Source organism: Poecilia formosa, unplaced genomic scaffold (assembly GCF_000485575.1).
Source record: "Poecilia formosa unplaced genomic scaffold, Poecilia_formosa-5.1.2 Scaffold41, whole genome shotgun sequence".
Taxonomy (NCBI): Eukaryota; Metazoa; Chordata; class Actinopteri; order Cyprinodontiformes; family Poeciliidae; genus Poecilia; species Poecilia formosa.
Window position 1 is genome coordinate 511,966 of NW_006799980.1, and position 16,907 is coordinate 528,872.

At 41.7% G+C, this 16,907-nt stretch overlaps 1 protein-coding gene across 1 annotated transcript in view; it reads left to right on the forward strand.

The window, feature by feature from the left end:
- Positions 1-8,605: 8,605 nt before the first annotated feature.
- The window catches only part of zbtb4 (zinc finger and BTB domain containing 4), a 29,765-nt gene continuing 21,463 nt past the window's right edge, over positions 8,606-16,907 (forward strand). Inside the window, exon 1 of the mRNA XM_007551263.2 lies at positions 8,606-8,702. The gene's annotated coding sequence lies outside the window, so the exon portion shown is untranslated. The remainder of the gene's footprint in view (positions 8,703-16,907) is intronic.

Genomic DNA, 16,907 nt, shown 5'->3' on the forward strand with positions numbered 1-16,907 from the left:
CTTTCTTCCCTCTGAGCAAAACTAAAAAAAATCTCTCTTCTCTCGTTCGTCTCGCTCTGGATCAGCCTGTGCTCTAAGAAAAGAGGCTCAGAGCTAAAGGCCTAGTAATGTATTTAAGAAAACCAGGGTAGATTATTAAAAAACATAACAATTTTAATCTTAAAACAGTGTACAGCGGACCGTTTTTGGAGTTACTTTCGGTGCCTGTTAAGTTTTACTTTTTTCTTTTAGTACATTTTTGGATCTTTGGGACTTAATCGCAAGCATCGGACTTGACTACGACGGATAGCCGTGCGGAGGTGGGGGAGTTTCGGCGTGACGCTTAGGAAACCCTGGGGGAAGCCTGAACTGTTCATTTAAGGCTTATTTTTTGACATAACTGGATTATTTTGACAAATTGGTGTTATGAATTTGATCTATTTCAAATCTTATTAATGACTTATTGATGGGTTTCTTATATTTTTACAGAAATGGACCGCATTCTTTTAGGCCACGGCTCAAGGTACATAAGAAAAGCAATGGTTTTCGGCGCTTGTGCTACTTAAAATGACGGTTCGTGTCATCGCATAACAATTGAAATTGCCCAAAAATGATATGTTTATGACTCAACTACACCTCCGCAGGTAATACATATATATATTTATATTGGAATGTCTTTTTTTGTATTAACAAAACTATCTCCGAATAGCTCAAACTACTCTAATCAAAACTTTCTAACATTTTTATTAAATGTTTTCGTACTATTTGCTACTATTATAAAAGGTATATTATCTCACTACTTGTGTTGATGTGTGAGGCTTACAGTAATTTTGTCAGGTAGACTCGACGGTTTAGTTTCGTGTTAAACGTCGCGTTAACGTTTTATTTTTAACCGTACAAGCAGCTGCTTTTACGACTCATTGAGACATTATTAGACGTGTACTTGTTGAAAAAACGTAGATATTGTTCACTAACGTTCAGCGTAAAGACCGTTAATACAACAGTTAGCAACCTTCTCTCTTAGCACCCAACATGGCGATGATCAGCTATACGCTTCTTGTTGTTAGCGAGGAAAGATGGAGTCTGGAATATTCTCTCTGACTTGAAGGGCGCAGATAAGCACCTACTGGTTAAAAATACAGTCTAGCTCCGTGCCTGATTAATAAAGGGTATTAAGATCGGTAAACAGCCATTAAAATGTCAGAATGGGATGTTATTAAAAGCCTGAAGCTAGCTTGTCAGAATATTAGAGCAGTGGAGTCTATGTAGAAGCCACTTGAAGCCATTTTGTTAGCTTACTACCCGTTTCTGATAAATATATAGTCACCGTTTGTCGTAATACTCTGTTATAACAAGCTAGACACGACGAAAAATAATTATATTTCGTCGTTAATATGTTCGAGTGTCAAATAAATAATAATAATAATAAAACTATTGATTAAAACACAATAAATAATCACAAAGTAAAAAGGACAAAGATACGTTCGGCAGGCAGGGAAACTGATTGTTGGTGTTCAGGTAAGATCATTTGACAACAAATCGTTTTTTATTTAAGCATATAGGTAAGTCGAAATATGTGTTAGTTCGTGCCCTAATTGGAGGCAAAAGCTAAAGTGTGCCTTAATCTTCTTACTGGTGTAATTGCATAATGTCAGTCTGATTAAATATTTACTAAATGTGCCTAAACAGTAATGATGCCCAACAAACGTGTCTTGTCACACTGTATTACTTGCTGGTTAAAATAAAAGACTGTGAACCTACATAATGGACTATGTGTGGATAATTTCATGTTAATTTTACATTAACTTCCAGAATAAGAGAGCACATTTCTTAGGCTTGTAATAGTTAAAATTATTGTTTGCTGTTGTTTTTTTTTTGTATACCTTTTATAAGCAGGTCTCGATGGGAAAACATCACTGAGGCCAAGATGACATAAAAATCACATCTACAGTATCCATACGTATTCATACATTTTCAGTGTTCGGTTATTCCAACAAACAGAAATGCTCTGCATATCCTCTAGGTCAGGAATGGAAAGAGAAATCTGACAGTAAATCACTTTGTTCACCATGTGCCATGCTATACCGTGAGTATACAAAGGATTCCTTATTGGCTCCCCCCTCTGGCCGCCGCAGCCAAGATATTTCACAACCATATTATAAAAAATGTGAACATGCGAGGCTTTTAATCGAGCTCCCCCTGCTGGTGCAGAAAAACCTGTGATGGTGTCAGGTTTTCTATTTGAGTCGTCCATGCAGGTGAACCCAAAAGCAGTAAAATATGATTGTAAAACAACCTCTCCAATGGTCAATAATCCATAAACAGATACTTACCAGCACTGATAGTGTGGTTATGGAATATATTTAATGACATTCAGGGATGTTTTTTTTTTTTTTTGGACAAAATTAATCTTCCAGTGGAAACAATTACTGTCATCTAAACAACTAGTTCAAGAGGTGACTAATTTCTAGTTGATTAAACCTATGTTGTGCTCAAAGCCTCTCCAAATAATTAATTTATAAATTGTTCAAATCTGTCCTTTTATTCACAACAAACACTGAAATGTTAGTACAGTGCTTATAAGGGAAGCAATTACTTCAATTAGAGTCATTTTAACTTATAGACAAATGTTTTTAATTGCGGAAGCAATGATAATTATTTTTCTTCCAGCTAAAAGTCTATTCCACCAGAATCAAGGCAAATACTTGTATCTGATTTTAATCTTTTTAAAGTTGTGTTGTTTTCCTTCTTTTGAGAAGTATTATGAAGCAAATTTTCTGCTTTTAAACAGTCTTGTAAAAACACATCTTTTACATTTAGAGAATAATTCAATTTACTAGCGCTGTTCACAAGCGTTGATAAATATGCAAAAAGAAAAAGGAAGTAAGAAAAATATTTCTAACATTCATCGTTACATCCCACTTAAGTTTACCAAAATAAAAAAAATATATATTAATTTTTTCAAGCCTTTTTTATGTTTAATTATATTTTTAGTTAAATTCTTTAACCTTAATATGCCACATTATACACTGGATTTAACAATTTAACCTAAAGTTTCTGAAAATGTACAGATGGAAACTACATTTATTTGAGCCAAAGTAATTGCGTCCACTGTTTAAGATTTTCATACAGAGCTAATAAAACACCTTTTAGTACACCTCTAAATTGAAAACCACATTAATGCTGCATTATTTCCTGATTTGTAAAACCTAGTGATAATAAAAACCGACTGGTATGCTGGTATTTTGCAGACAAGGTTACCTTTTAATCTTAAAAAAATTATTTCTTAAGCATTAAAAGTCTTAATTATGTGCAGATTTTGTCAACTGTGTCTGTTATTATTTACCTTAATATTTCACTCCTTGCCTCTTCCATTGTGTTTTTTTTGTTTGTTTTTTTTACACAACCAAGTTGAAAGGAAAACATTTTCATGTTATCCTGTCATGTTTTCAATAAAACGGGTGTTTTATGAGCAGACAAATCTACAGTCAGTGTCGATTACACAGTTTACTGCTGTAAGAAGGTGTCAAAGTCACTTGGTTGTAAAATCACTCAAGTCGCAAATTTGTCAGTGCTTATTTTAAATAAAACTGATTAAATCTGGTTATTTTTTATAATTAAAGTAGGTCTAATAATGAAACAACAAAGTTATGGATTAAGATAAAAAGTTTTGAAAACATGTTACCTATTGAAAGTTGCAGACACGCTAATGAAATGTCCTTAGAAAAATCAAGAAATTACAGCCTGGAAATGTAAATTAATCTCGAGAACATAAATAATCAAATAAATAAAAAAAATTTATGTTGACTCTAATGGCTTCCCCTTTCAGTAGAGGCATGTTATCTGTACTGGAGTTAAATAAATGCATCTCACTGCCTCTAAGATTAATGAATTAGATTTTTCTGCTTCCGTCTTCAGGCCTCCTCTGAAGGCTGCTGGTTCACTTATCTAGGGGGAGCTGTTGTCTGGTACTGATGGACACTGACTGTGTGTTTTCAGGGTCTGAAGGAGGGGCCACGTCAGGCAGGAGAGGCAGTCAGACGCCCAGCATGGTAGAAGAAGCAAAATGAGACAATATCTGATTTATTCTGAATGAAAAGACCAGAACGGCAACCGAGATCTGCTAGCTTTAGAGAAATAAAAAGCTCAAACTGTTTTTTTTTTTGTTTGTTTGTTTGGTTTTAAATGAGTGGGTGTCATTTTCTCCAAAAGCATTAAAAACAGGTTTGTGCTTCTCAGATTGCGTAATGTTTTTGTTTTGCAGTTCTTCTTCTGAAACCCGTCCGCAAGCTGAAAGAGGAACTGTTTGTTTGAGTTAAGCGCCTGGCTGCTGTTTTGTAATATGAAAGCGTGACGCGGCGCTGGAGGCGTGTTCCTCAGAGCTCACAGGAACAGGCCAGCCCACCGGAGCCCATGAGGGAATGTCCTGTTCTCTGGGTGTTTGTTTTGGCTGATGTCAGCCGCCGCCAAGCGCCTTCTTCTTCTTCTTCTTCATCTTCTTCTTCTTCTTCTTCTTCCTTTCATCCTTCCCCCGTCAAGGTCCAAACGGCCCTTTGAAGCCCTCCTTGTTCTCAGGACCCCCTTTTTCTTTCCTTTCTTTTCTGGCTTGTTTGCAGGAATCAGGAGACAGCACGGCGAACGTTGAGCCGCCTTGTGCTACGGCGGAGGATTCGCCATGAGTTTCTATCTTTTTAGAGTCCTTTCAATCATTTCCTGGAACTATCTGGGTGCTAAATTAATTTCTCCTGATCCCAAACTCACCCTGCAATCAGCTTAGTGCTAATCTCGGGCTCTTACAGTGCAGCCAACTCTTGTCTGGGCAACACTGCTGCACTGAGCTCTCCTCTGTTCTCATTTTACAAGGTTTTGACCCTTGGCACCGTCTGTCCTGCTCCCACTCTGTCATTCTTTTCTCATTCAAGCAGTAGGAAAGCTTCTTTTTTTTACCCTTGTCCCAGTGAATCGTCTTGCTTTATCTTCTTTTTTGTTCGAACCTTGTGTGTGTGTGTGTGTGTGTGTGTTTTTTTTTTCCTTTTTCAGGAATTCCTCACTGCTTTCAGAACTCCAACCATCTTTGTACTCTCTCTGATTCTCCTTCTACGCTTTAATCTTCCCCTTCTTGTTGTTTTGCCTATTGGTAAAGCTCAGAAATCTTGTCTCTGGTGTCTTTTTTTCTTCTTCTTCTGTTTTTACTTTCTCTGCTGATTTCCTTGGCACGATGCCTGTTACATTTGCTTTGCTTTGTTTGTCCTCCTTGCTTTCAGTTCACACACCCCCCCCCCGCACTCCTCCCGACCTTTTTCTTTTGAAGTCAGTCACCGATTTGTGATCTTGTGTTTGATTTCGGAGTCACAGTCCCTTTGTGTCGCTCTGCTTCCTGCGAGCTTCGCTCAGATTACCCTTCCTTCCAGAGGGCTGTCACTGAAGTGCTATTTAAAGAGGCGTGCAGAAGAGCAAGGCTTGTTTACAGCGCCTTCAAACTACAGGCTGTCTAGAAACAGGAAGTACCATCACCTCAAAGGACAGCAGCCAACACGCAGCCACTTCCTCCTCCTCCTCCTCTTCCTCCTCCTTATGACTGAGCAGTGGCTCCAGTAAAAACAACCCTGGAGCTTATCAGAGAATTATTCGCCCCTCCCCGCCGCCCCTCCTGAATGGTGCACACACACAGCAGGCTTTTCAGCCCTCCACCGTGTCCTATGTGGCTTTCTCCTTTTCTCCCATGCCCACAGACCTCCTCTCTTTTCCAACTGTCACCCCTTTGCCAGGACAGCATGCCTGAGTAGCTGCCTGGAGATGAAGGAGCTAATTAATTTGATTTAGCCATACCCTCTCTCTTTCTCTCTGCCTCTTTCTCTCTCCCTTTCTCTCTCTCTTTCTCGCTCTCTGTGTCAGTGGAAAAACCAGCCGCCCGCCCTCCTCCACACCGTATCAACCAGTCCCCTCCCAGATAATTTTCCACCTATCCTTTCTAGTCTCCTTTGGCAACATCCGCTCTCTAAACCTTCCCGTCCCTATTCCCCTCCGCTTGTTTTCCTTCCTGTTACACAACCACATTTTGCCAGCGGGTTGCTGCCAGCCAGACTGCTTCACTCCCCACACCCAGGGGCGCAGCTATGTACTATCTCAGGTGTATGCTCACATTATAACACCCCGCCTTCCCCCTGTAGGGATTCAACGTTCAGGTGAATAAATCTCACTTAGTCATGGATTCATAAGAAGAAAAATAATGTAATACTATATGCTATTATACACTGATAATATCATCTACACATGCACAAACAGCTGTGAAGTACAGAAAATGGCGACAAATAAATATATATTTTTTTTTTGCCCATTGCTTTGGCGCCCCCTCTGGCGGCGCCCCCTATGACGCCCGCACCCAGTCTAAATCCTGCTTTTCATACATTTGTGTCCTCTCCATTACCAGGGGTAACGGAGAGGACACGCTCGCTGTAGTTCACCGACTCAGGCGACCTGAACGCGGCCATGTGAGCCTCCGGTGGATGAAACCTCCCGTGTGTCACTTGATACGTCGACGGATCCGCCTACCGCGTTATAATCAGGCAAGTCTAGAATAGCTGTGTAACGGTCTAACAGCACTTATCAGGTGACTGGGTGAAACCCTTTCCGTGCCTCCAGCAGGCCTTTGGGATCCACTCGGACCGGTTTTAAGCGCAAATGTTTCCGTCCTTCACTGTTTCTCTGCAGGGTTCAACCAGCTAAACCCCTAGCATGTTTATTTATTTATTTATTTTTTGTGAGGCTTATCATTCTCTGACGCCCTAAAAACTTAAAACACCCTCTGTAAGCTAATTATCTCAAGATAATTGATGCTTTCATATTCCATTTTGTTGCTCTTTAACCCAAAGATGATTTAATTGTGATTTCCAGTGGAGTCATTATTGCTATCTTAAGGAGTATAACCATAAAGCAGAGGTTGTTTGTATATAAAAGGTAAAATGTGATCTCATGCAGTAATTTAGGAAATGAATGATGAGCTAATTATTGAAGTAAACCTAGTGAACTAATGAAAATAACTCACAAATGTTTGAAAATCGCAACTTTTGAGAGAAAAATATCTCGATAAACATTTCCAACAAAATCGCAGATGCTGCTATTGTTGGTACACCTAATAAAAATTAATGTAATAAATGTAACATGAAGCATTTTTGTACTTTATGCTTTTTTTAATTAACCACTAACCCACAAGTTTTTCTTTCTCTGTGTTACAAACATAGCAAGACGCAGAGGGCCGTTGCTCTTAGCCACATGCCACAGGCTGGATGAGGGCCCAGTTTTATATTAATTATGCCGCCATGCGGTGTGAGGAGGATGGGTGGCGAATGAAACATCAGAAAAACACACTGCTGGAAACTTGCAAACGTAAACTTTTGAAGTTTTCCCAACTCTTCTGGGCTTCAAACATGTCAAGAGTGTGCAGGAAATCACGAGCTCTTTGAAACGGCGGGGCATTTTAAATAAAAAATGGACGAACTCTTGGTAGAAAACTGAAAACGAGTTGCCATCAGTCTCTCAGCAGAATAATCTACGGCCAAATCAACTCTCCCGACTCCAGTCCCAGAGAGCTGGGGCCTTGCAACTTTGAGACCCGTCCTCCCCGCTCCAACACGGCTTAATCAATAATTTGAATGACCTCTTCAAGTTTGGCAAAGGCCTGGTAATGGGCCATTTATTTGATATAAATGTGTTGGAGTAAGGATGCATCAGGAAGCTGCAGGCCAGCAGATCTGGAGACCTCTGATATAGAGAGATGGTGCAAAAAAAGAAAAAAAAAAGGTCAAAGGTCACACTTTCTGTTTTCTCCAGCTTTGTGAAAAGTCAGAGTTGAAAACCACCTAGCGTCGTTCTGGCAAAATTACATTAAACTAAGTATTATCAGCAGGGAGGCCAGTAATTGTTCTCTAATTGTGCTCCGCTGGTAATTTAGTCAAAAACAATTGTTTTTTTGTTGTTGTTTTTTTAAAGTGGGATTTTTCCCTTGGGTAAATGTACTTAAGTTAAATGTTGGATTTTGTCTCAGTGTGACAACATGCTACTGCGATAAACTTTGAAATAATTCCTGATTGTTTATATATCTCTATAAAGAGGTGATACTACATTCAGATGGAAAAAAAAAATATCCTCAAGATGAATCGCATTAGCGATTTGCTGACCTTTAAAGATGAAATCTTAATGAACGTTAAGTAATTAATCTGCTTCTTCTGCGCTCTGTAACATAAAACGTTGACGTCTCTCCTGTGCTCCGAAAACCAGCCGGTAGCTCATGCGAGCACGTTAAGCTCGAGTCCTTCCTGGTGGAGCTGTTGCGCAGATTTTCTGGTTATGTTGCTGCCCTGCTTCTGTAAACAGAGAAGTATTAGCAGAAGGCATGCTCCAGCACGCTCACCTCTCTCCCTCTGTCTGCCGAGGGCTGGGTGCTCAAGACGCCGCCTCTGTGTCTCTAAGACAATGCCGTGGGATTAAACAGCACTTTATCTTAGTTCATGTGAAACTCCAAAAAGTAAACAAGCCCGGTGCCGTTTCTGCAGCGGCAGAAAATAGCCTCGGTTTCATCATTTTTTTTTTTTTTTTTTTTTCTGTGCTCGTGTTTCTCCTTGCAGAGGCAGAGTTGGCTGCTTCGCAAAGCCGCAGCTTCCTCTTAGAGAAGTGACATCTGAACTCCCCGACTTTGATCTCAGGCTCAGTCAGCTGGAGAGCAGGTTAGTCATCCTTCTGCGACTGGGAATGTTTACTAACATTTTTAACGTGCCTCCGGATTTCTTCGCCATGTCCACGAAAGGAGAAGCACGGCCTGGAAGCTGGAGGAAATGCACAAATGTGCGCCAAACGCACGCAGGGTTTCTGACTGTGTTGCAGCTGCTGTGTGCACTGCAGCTGTTTCGCATTAATTTAAGCGTCAGGTTGAAGGCTTGACATAAAAAACAAACAAACATGCAAAACACAGAGTTGTCGATCACACTGCAACAAAAACAGTCAAAATGCAAGTGTGACTGTGCATTTTGGGAACTGACTGAGACTATAGGCCTTAACTTTCTCATTTAATGCGAGACATCTGACTCATGCAGCTGTTTTACTGGAAGCAGGAAGTCTAATTTGCAGGTCAGTGGAGGCCATATTTCTGGCCTGAATCATAGCGTTGCTGAACGCTGCAGTCCTGCTTCACCAGCAAATATCAACAACACAGAAATAAAAAAATCCTTCTTTAGATGCTGCTCTGTCAGACGTAAAACATCCACGGAGATTTTCACTCAGTTTTTAATAGCCCACAGTTATGTAAATTGCATTATAGAGATGCATGCAAATACGTGAATGCATCTTTAGACTATTGAATGTGAACCTTGGTTAGGCCTCAAACAGCATGTCAACCTCTGTGTCTGCACATCTTCTCACAATTTCTGCGTGTTTTTTGTTGTTGTTGCTTTTCCTATCGATATTTTTATTTTTAATAGTTTTTATTTATCAAAAGCAATAGTTCAAAGTCATTTTGTAAAAAAAAAAGAAATGTTCTCTTTTAGCACTTTTAACCACTAATTTTATTCTGTAGCAAGTTAATTCCCCCCCCCCTCCTACCTCAATTTTTTAATGATAAAAAATATTTTAGCAATTTTATCCATCAAACAGTTGACATAAATACAAGGCAGTGGCAAATTATACCTTCACAGAACATTTTAGCTGCTTATAACATTTCTAAAAGTTTACTTTCTTTTACAGTTAGCTTAATCTTTTCCCCTTCCACCTCAATGTTTAGTGGCAGGTGGACATTGTCCTCACCAGCCTTACTTGACTCTGATTAGTTGCTTTTCACCTTGTAAGTGTTATTTAACTTTAAATATTTACTACTGTATCCAAGTAGCTATTTTCCTGTTATTTCTTACTGCCTTGTGAGAATAAACGCACATTTACCTTCGATCTATGAGACACCTTGATGGTTCATCGTCAGTGATGAACCCGGGTCTTAAATCAATCAATCTTAAATCGACCGGTTATCAGTCCCAGGTTACCATCTTCCCTTCTTGATCCACAGCTGTCTTGGGGCTTTTATAGCAGCTTCACTGATGTTTCTGGTGGCTCTAATTTCTACCAACCCTAAACGGACGGTGCGCAGATTGCCCTGAAATAACCCCTGCAGGCCTCCTCAGTTTGCTCATAGCGGGCCTGCCAGCCGCTCTTCCTCTACATCTCAACTTCAGATATTTGTCCTTCTTACGTTCGTGGGCCTCCCACATCCGATCTTCCCGGGGGGACTGGAAGCTCCAGCAGCATGCTTGCTTCGCGGGCTCTGATGTGAAGGCCGAATCTGGCCTGATTGACGTCTTTGCTGTGCGCTCTGGAAACTTTATCTGTCTTCCAAGATCTTCTCTTAACTCTCAGCCATGGGCTGTGGTTAGCAGCTGAAAGGTCGAGGTTTGAACTTCCCCTGCTCTGATGATACTCTGTCTTACTGGGAACTTGTGTTTCCTCTGCTGGATTCCGGTAAAATGGCATCAGCTGCTGCCTTCTGCGTCACTTCCCCGGGCTTTAAGGCAGCAGCTTGTGCGCTAGTGAGTCTCAGCCTGGGCCCAGTGGAGACGCTGGTGATTCTGCATCATGCACACCGACTTGATCAGAAACTTGAGTCTTGCTGGCTCTGACTTTCAAAGCTCTGCCCTCTGCCCAAGTTATCCTCCGAATGGTTGCATTCCAGTTAATCCAGCCGGCTTGCTAACGCCTGGTCATAGCCCCGCTGAGCCGCCCCTCCTTCGTCTCCATCCAGATCTGCGCCTGGACCATTTGATGCTTCCCCATTCTGGCTCTGGTGACTTTTAGCTCGTCTGCAAGTCCTGTGGAAGGGAACCGCAGTTTGTTGTTGTCGTGTGCACAAAAGGGCAATTCAGCTTTTCCTCTGCTAACAGCCAAGTTTTCAGAAAGTTGTATTTTCTCTCATCTTTCCCATTTGTAAGAGTGTGTTAGAGAAACAACCGTCCCGCATAGTATCGCTAAGGAAAGAGGAAGTCATTTATTACACATTAAAAGCTTCTAGGCACAAGACAACACAGGAAAAATTGTTTCACTCACATTTATTTTACAGGAATTTCAAACGTTACCGAATTTCTGGGGTTACCAAAATGGTGTCAGTTTGTTTAGGTATATTAAAAAATGTTTATTTTCCACTGATTTGATGTTTAGTTAATTAGCTAAACTAAACATCTTTGTTTAGGGACTTTGGTTCTATTTATATATATATATATATATATATATATATATAAAAAAAATTTTTTTAAAGGATTTTACATTTTTCATAAGGAATAGCAAACATAAATTTGACACCAATAACCTTAGATTTTAAATTTATTGTACTGTGTTTTTTTTTTTATCTAATTATAGGACAGTTCCATTAAAAAAATGTCTGATTACTTTACAAAGTCAACAATTTGCATTCAAAACTGCATTTTTGACCTCCTAATTCCATTTTAGCTAGACGTTACTTATGTAACAATCAGCTACTTAAAGGTGACACCATCACAGAGGATTTAAAGTATCTTTAATATCAAAGAGGCATAAATTGATGCCAGTTTTACAGCTAAATCAACACCATCATCTGTCCCAGTGAGCACAGAACTCAGCCAGAGATGTCGCTCTAAAAACCATTACAGAAGAGCCTCAGTCTGGTAAAGTTTAAACTCAGAATCCTGATAGGTTGCAATTTATCCGGCCGTCGTAATCAAAAGTAATTCTACTTGATGAGAAGTTTAGAAAGGTGAGGTAAAACAGAAAAAACAAACCGTCTCTCTAAATGACACGGCTCAGGCTGACGTCCACCTACTGCTGCCATGTGCCCTGCAGAAGAGAGTCGCAGTGTGAATCACGCTGGAAAACGGGCATTTTTTAGTGTCTGTCTTTGTATGTAAAATACGTTAAACTGCGTATTGTTGTTTTTATTTAGGACAGTATGAATTCAAGATCATTTAAAGTGTGAAACAAAAGTAAAATAATTAGTTGGAATGTTTGAACATCCAGTTGTTGTCGATGTCCGTTCATCCAGGCTCGTTCTTGGAGGTCAAAAATACTTTATAGATCCCAGAGAAATGTTAAATTACATAGCAATTTATATTATCTAACATTCTCCTGTAGCAGTCAGTGTTACAGCGGTGATGAACACTCCTCTGACTGAAGACTCTCTTGTCTTCTCTGCGATGTTTTTCCTGCTTTGCAGAATAATCTCCAAAGGTTCCAGAGAAAATCCGCAGATCAGAACCAGATGACTGGGGGTGGAAAAAAAATAAAATCAGTTTTTTTAGTTTTTCTGTAATTTACTTTTTCCTCCTCGTTTCTGAGCTGGTAGATGATGCCAAACAAACAAAAACCCAGTCGGAAAAGTTGTTTTAATGGCACAAAGGAGCTGGGATCGTTTGTGTGCCTCTGTGGGAAGTCGTGCTGGTCCGTTAAAACCGACCCGCGACTCATTTAAAGTCAGTTTTTTGTCTCAAAGGAAACCATTTAAATAAGTCTTGATGTGATAATTGCTCAGAATTTGTACCAAGATGGCTTCCTTAGTTGTTACATCTTTGCATATTCAGTCGTCTCGCTTTATAGCGCAGCATGAAAAGCTGCGATCACGTTCGACCGAACAGCCATGAATAGGCATAGATGGACGATGGGGGTGTCTCTGAATACGAAGCTGGCGACCGGCTGCGGCCGCAGAACAATGCTGGGACACATGCATGGACTGAGCGCCTGGCTTGCTCCACCACACACACACACACACGCACACGCACACGCACGCACACACACACACACACACACACACACACATTGTTTTTGCCAACGGGCAGTTTGCGTCACACACAGAAGGGCTCTCTCCGCTTTGTCTTTTCTTAATTTCACATCCAGTTTTCATGTTCTCTCTCTCTCTCTCTCTCTCTCTCTCTTTCTCTCTCTCTCACACACACACACACACACACACACCCTGGAAATGCTTTGAAGACGTGCAGCAGCACACGAGAGAGGATGGAAGTAGCATGGGGGATCGGCGAGAGGGGGAGCCGAGGAGAGGAAAAAAAGTTTGTTCAACTCCATGAGCCAGAGAGGTCACAGGAGCAACAACCAGCCTCAGAGCGGTCTCCATGGAGACGAGTGTGGCAGCGTACAATGAGGCTGAGATAGAGTGATGAAAGAGAGGGAGAGAGGGAAAGGCCATGGAGGGGAGGGGGAGGTTGTTGGCGTCAAGGTTCACTTGGTGTGTACTTGTGTGAGAGTTGCTGTGTGTGTGTGTGGGTGTGTGTGTGTGTGTGTGTGTGTGTGGACCAGGCGGTTTCCACTCAGAGAGACAGTGGGACGTGTGATGGTGGCGAAGCCAAGCAGGACTCCAACTTTCTTCCACCCCAACAGGAACTTTTCTGCTCTCTTGTTGCAACGGAGAGTAAATCTAGTTCTCCAGAGCGACCCATGGAGGAAAACGATACAGACTTAAAATTTAAAGGGAGTCTATGATGCAAAATTTACTTTTTGCACATTTTTGTACTTTTAAAAATAGCAAAAGCACTTAAAAAAATAAAATGAAATAAATCACCCATCCAGACACCAGTATGTTTCTTGGTGTCTGGAAAATGAGCTGTTTGAAAAACCTCAGCAAGCACAGTCCGTTACCTAGCAACCCCAGCAAATCCCAGCCCGTTACTTAGCAACCCCAGCAAATCCCAGCCCGTCACAGGGTTTCCCCCAGTGTATTATAAGCCTGGCGGGCCACTAGGCTGAGCATTACTTATTTATTTAAGTCTTTTTAAAATGTTTGCATTTTTAAGACATCAGAGTTGATATTCAGGTGTTAATCTTCCAATCTTTTAATAATACATAATTATCAAGTGATATTTTCAACTCAAAAATATGAGTTCAAGCACCCAACCACCAGGCTTAGCAAGTTTTCTGGGGGAAACCTTGCAGTCACTTACCAACCCAAGCAGAGGTCCAGATCATTTATTTGGTCTGCTGGCTTTGCCGTAGTATGTGCTGCACAATGGCTGCTGGAAAAAACAAGCGTTTTGATGTCGATTTACCTTTCAGAAATCACTTGCTGTTTTCTTGTTGGTTGTGCTGGAGGCTCCACGTCTGCTTTTCAAAGATGTACTGTGGTATAATTGGGGATTTGTTTGTGTGCTATTTTCTCATGGGAGTGTAAACATTGGGTTGGGGGGGGGGCGTGGCCAGAAGCAGCTTATATGGATTTAAAGTGACAGAGGCCCTAAAACGTCTCATTCTGAAATGAGCTCAAAATAGGCAGAACTGTGCAAACTAAACTTTCATTTTATGACAATGAATTTGTGCTGAAAAAAATATATAATGAACATGTTTGTGTAGACCTATCCTAACCCGTTCAAGGAAGCACAATAGGTCGCCTTTTAACTAAACACAACACCAGTTGTTGCTCGAAGGCAACGTGCCTCGATTTTCACAGATAAATCAGAACTGATACCTGGTTTACAAGCACGGATGGTGTTTGAGTGGCGGTGCCACAAAACATAATGGTATCTTGTTCCCAGTAGTTCCAGTCTAGCCCCAGGTAGCTCTAAAAGCAGTTAATTGGCCAGCTTTGTCTCTGGCAACACTTGAACCCTTTTAGCCGAGGGCATGGACTGTCAATGAGTGGCCCAGTTTCTGTTCATGCCAGTCCAACTTTTCCCCTCTGTCTCTTTTTAACAGGCATTCCTCTGATTTTACACTTGAAAACCGGCTGCCCCGGACACTGCTGCTCACGCTTTGATAGAGACGTAAAATATGTTGTGGGATGGGAGGCGGGGGAGTTTTGAAAGCATTAGAAAACATACAGTTCAGCTCAATGCTTTGACGTACGCCAGAGAAATGGGACGTGTTTTGAGCCTGGAGTCTGTTTGACCCATTGTTGCAACCTGAGCCAATTTCCCCCCTGATGAATTGAAACCAACCAAACATACAAACGTGGGAGATGAAGTGAGGAATTACCTGATGAACTCCTTTTTTTTTTTTTTTTTACATTAGGTCACATGAAAACCAAAAACTTCAATGTATTTTCTTAGGATTTCCTGTGATAAAGTGTATAGTTTCACTTCCTTGTAAAAGAAAAATACTTTTTACGAGTTAGAATCTAAAAAGTGTGTTGTGTATTTATATTCTGTCCCCTTTACTATATCTGTATCTGTGAGGGTGTATAGTTTATCTGAAAATAAAGAGTACAACCCAACTATAAACCTACTTATATACATTTACATGACCACCACCAGTGAGGGCAATAATCAAAGAAGCAGCCCAGTGGCCCAGTCAGTCAGAGTTATTGGTACTTTTGTCAATGCCTTCAGGTGCTCGGTTCTGCTGTAAGTTGAAATAAATTCATTCAAATGTCCTGGAAGACCGCTGGACCTGACGAGACACAGTGGAAAAACACCAGCAGATGACATGGCTTCCCAAATCATCACTGGCATCGTATTAACTTGCGGCAGATGTGCTGCCGTTCCAACTTTCACATCCCGGTCTGCCCTTTGAAAACATTCCTGCTTGCATCCGGATGCTAGCTTGATGTTAGCTCCTCCCATTTTCTGACTGACCTGCCATTGGCTGCTCATTAGAAGACCAAGTCAAAGGTTTTTGCCTGTGCATTTATTGGAGATGTCTTACGAAGCCGTGTCTGACCCCTCCCAGCAGCAGTGACACTCAGTCAGGATGTCTCTGCCTTTCCTGCACTGATTTTCACTTTCTTTTTAAAACGCGGCTGTGACAGACCACTGAAGTTCACTGGAGCTCAGCGTCAGGCGAAAGGAGCGGCCCTTTAACGCCTCCATTTTCCCCTCAACTTTTTTTTTTGTTTTGCTTCCTTCCACCATTTGACTGTGGCCAGTTTGTCCTCTCCCGCTGTCTCACTTTCCTGCTGTCCCTCCAGCTCACTCCTCTCTCACTCCCCTCGCCGTCCTCTCGTCCCTCCATCCGTCCGTCCGTCCTTGGTGCCCAGGTTTTTTGGGAGTTGGCGTGGTTCCTGTTTGTTTTCAGCCATTTTGGGGACTTGCAGTGCTCGTAACAAACTGCTTAAATGGCGTCCTCTTGCTTGCCTGCTCTCCCACTCCCGTCTCCCTCTGCCTCTCCCTCCCTCTCCCTATCGCTGGGCTTTGTGTATATAAAGTATCTCTATGTGTGTGTGTTGGAGAGAGTGAACAACACTTCCAAATAAAAAGAAGATTGGATTCAGAAGAGGGGGGGGAAGAGAGAGAGTCAGTTCAGGGTGTGTAGATCTGTGGAGGATTCACTTGCTGGATAATTTAGGGGGGAAAAAAGAGCAAAACCAGTAAGAATTCCTCTTTTCAAGGAGGAAAAACTGGTGTGAGAGAGGAGAAAAAGACAGAAAGCAAGAAAAGGGGGAGTGAGTGAAGGAGAGCAAGCAAGTTCGAGTGTGAGAATCACTCCTGCCCTCTGTCTTCACACACTGCTGGCTGTATGTGTGTGTGCACCGCCTCTCCCTGCACTCTCCCTCTCTCTTTCTCTCTCTCTCTCTCTCTCTCTCTCAAACACACACACAGCAACTCACACACACACACACTGAGGCAGGCGTGCGCACTCACAGACCGAGGGGGAGAGAGGGAGTGTAAGGGGAGCGAACACATCGCAGCAGAGATGCAGCAGGAGGTTTTCCGAGGTACGTTCTCTTCTATGCTCGCCTTCCTGAGAGACAGACAGGGAGAATAAGAGGAAGAGAGGCTGAATTTGGTGGTTTTCCTGCTTGTTTTTTTTTTTTTTTTTCTGCTTCACTCCGCTGCTTCTGCTGCTGCTGCTGCTGCTGCTGTGCTGGCGGCTCTGCTCCGTGCATGAAGAGGAGGAAAAGGTTTTTATTTTACTCTGCGTGTGTCGGGGTGTGAGGGCTGGTGGGTGTGTGTATTTATGCAGTGTGTCTGTGGACGCGTATTCCA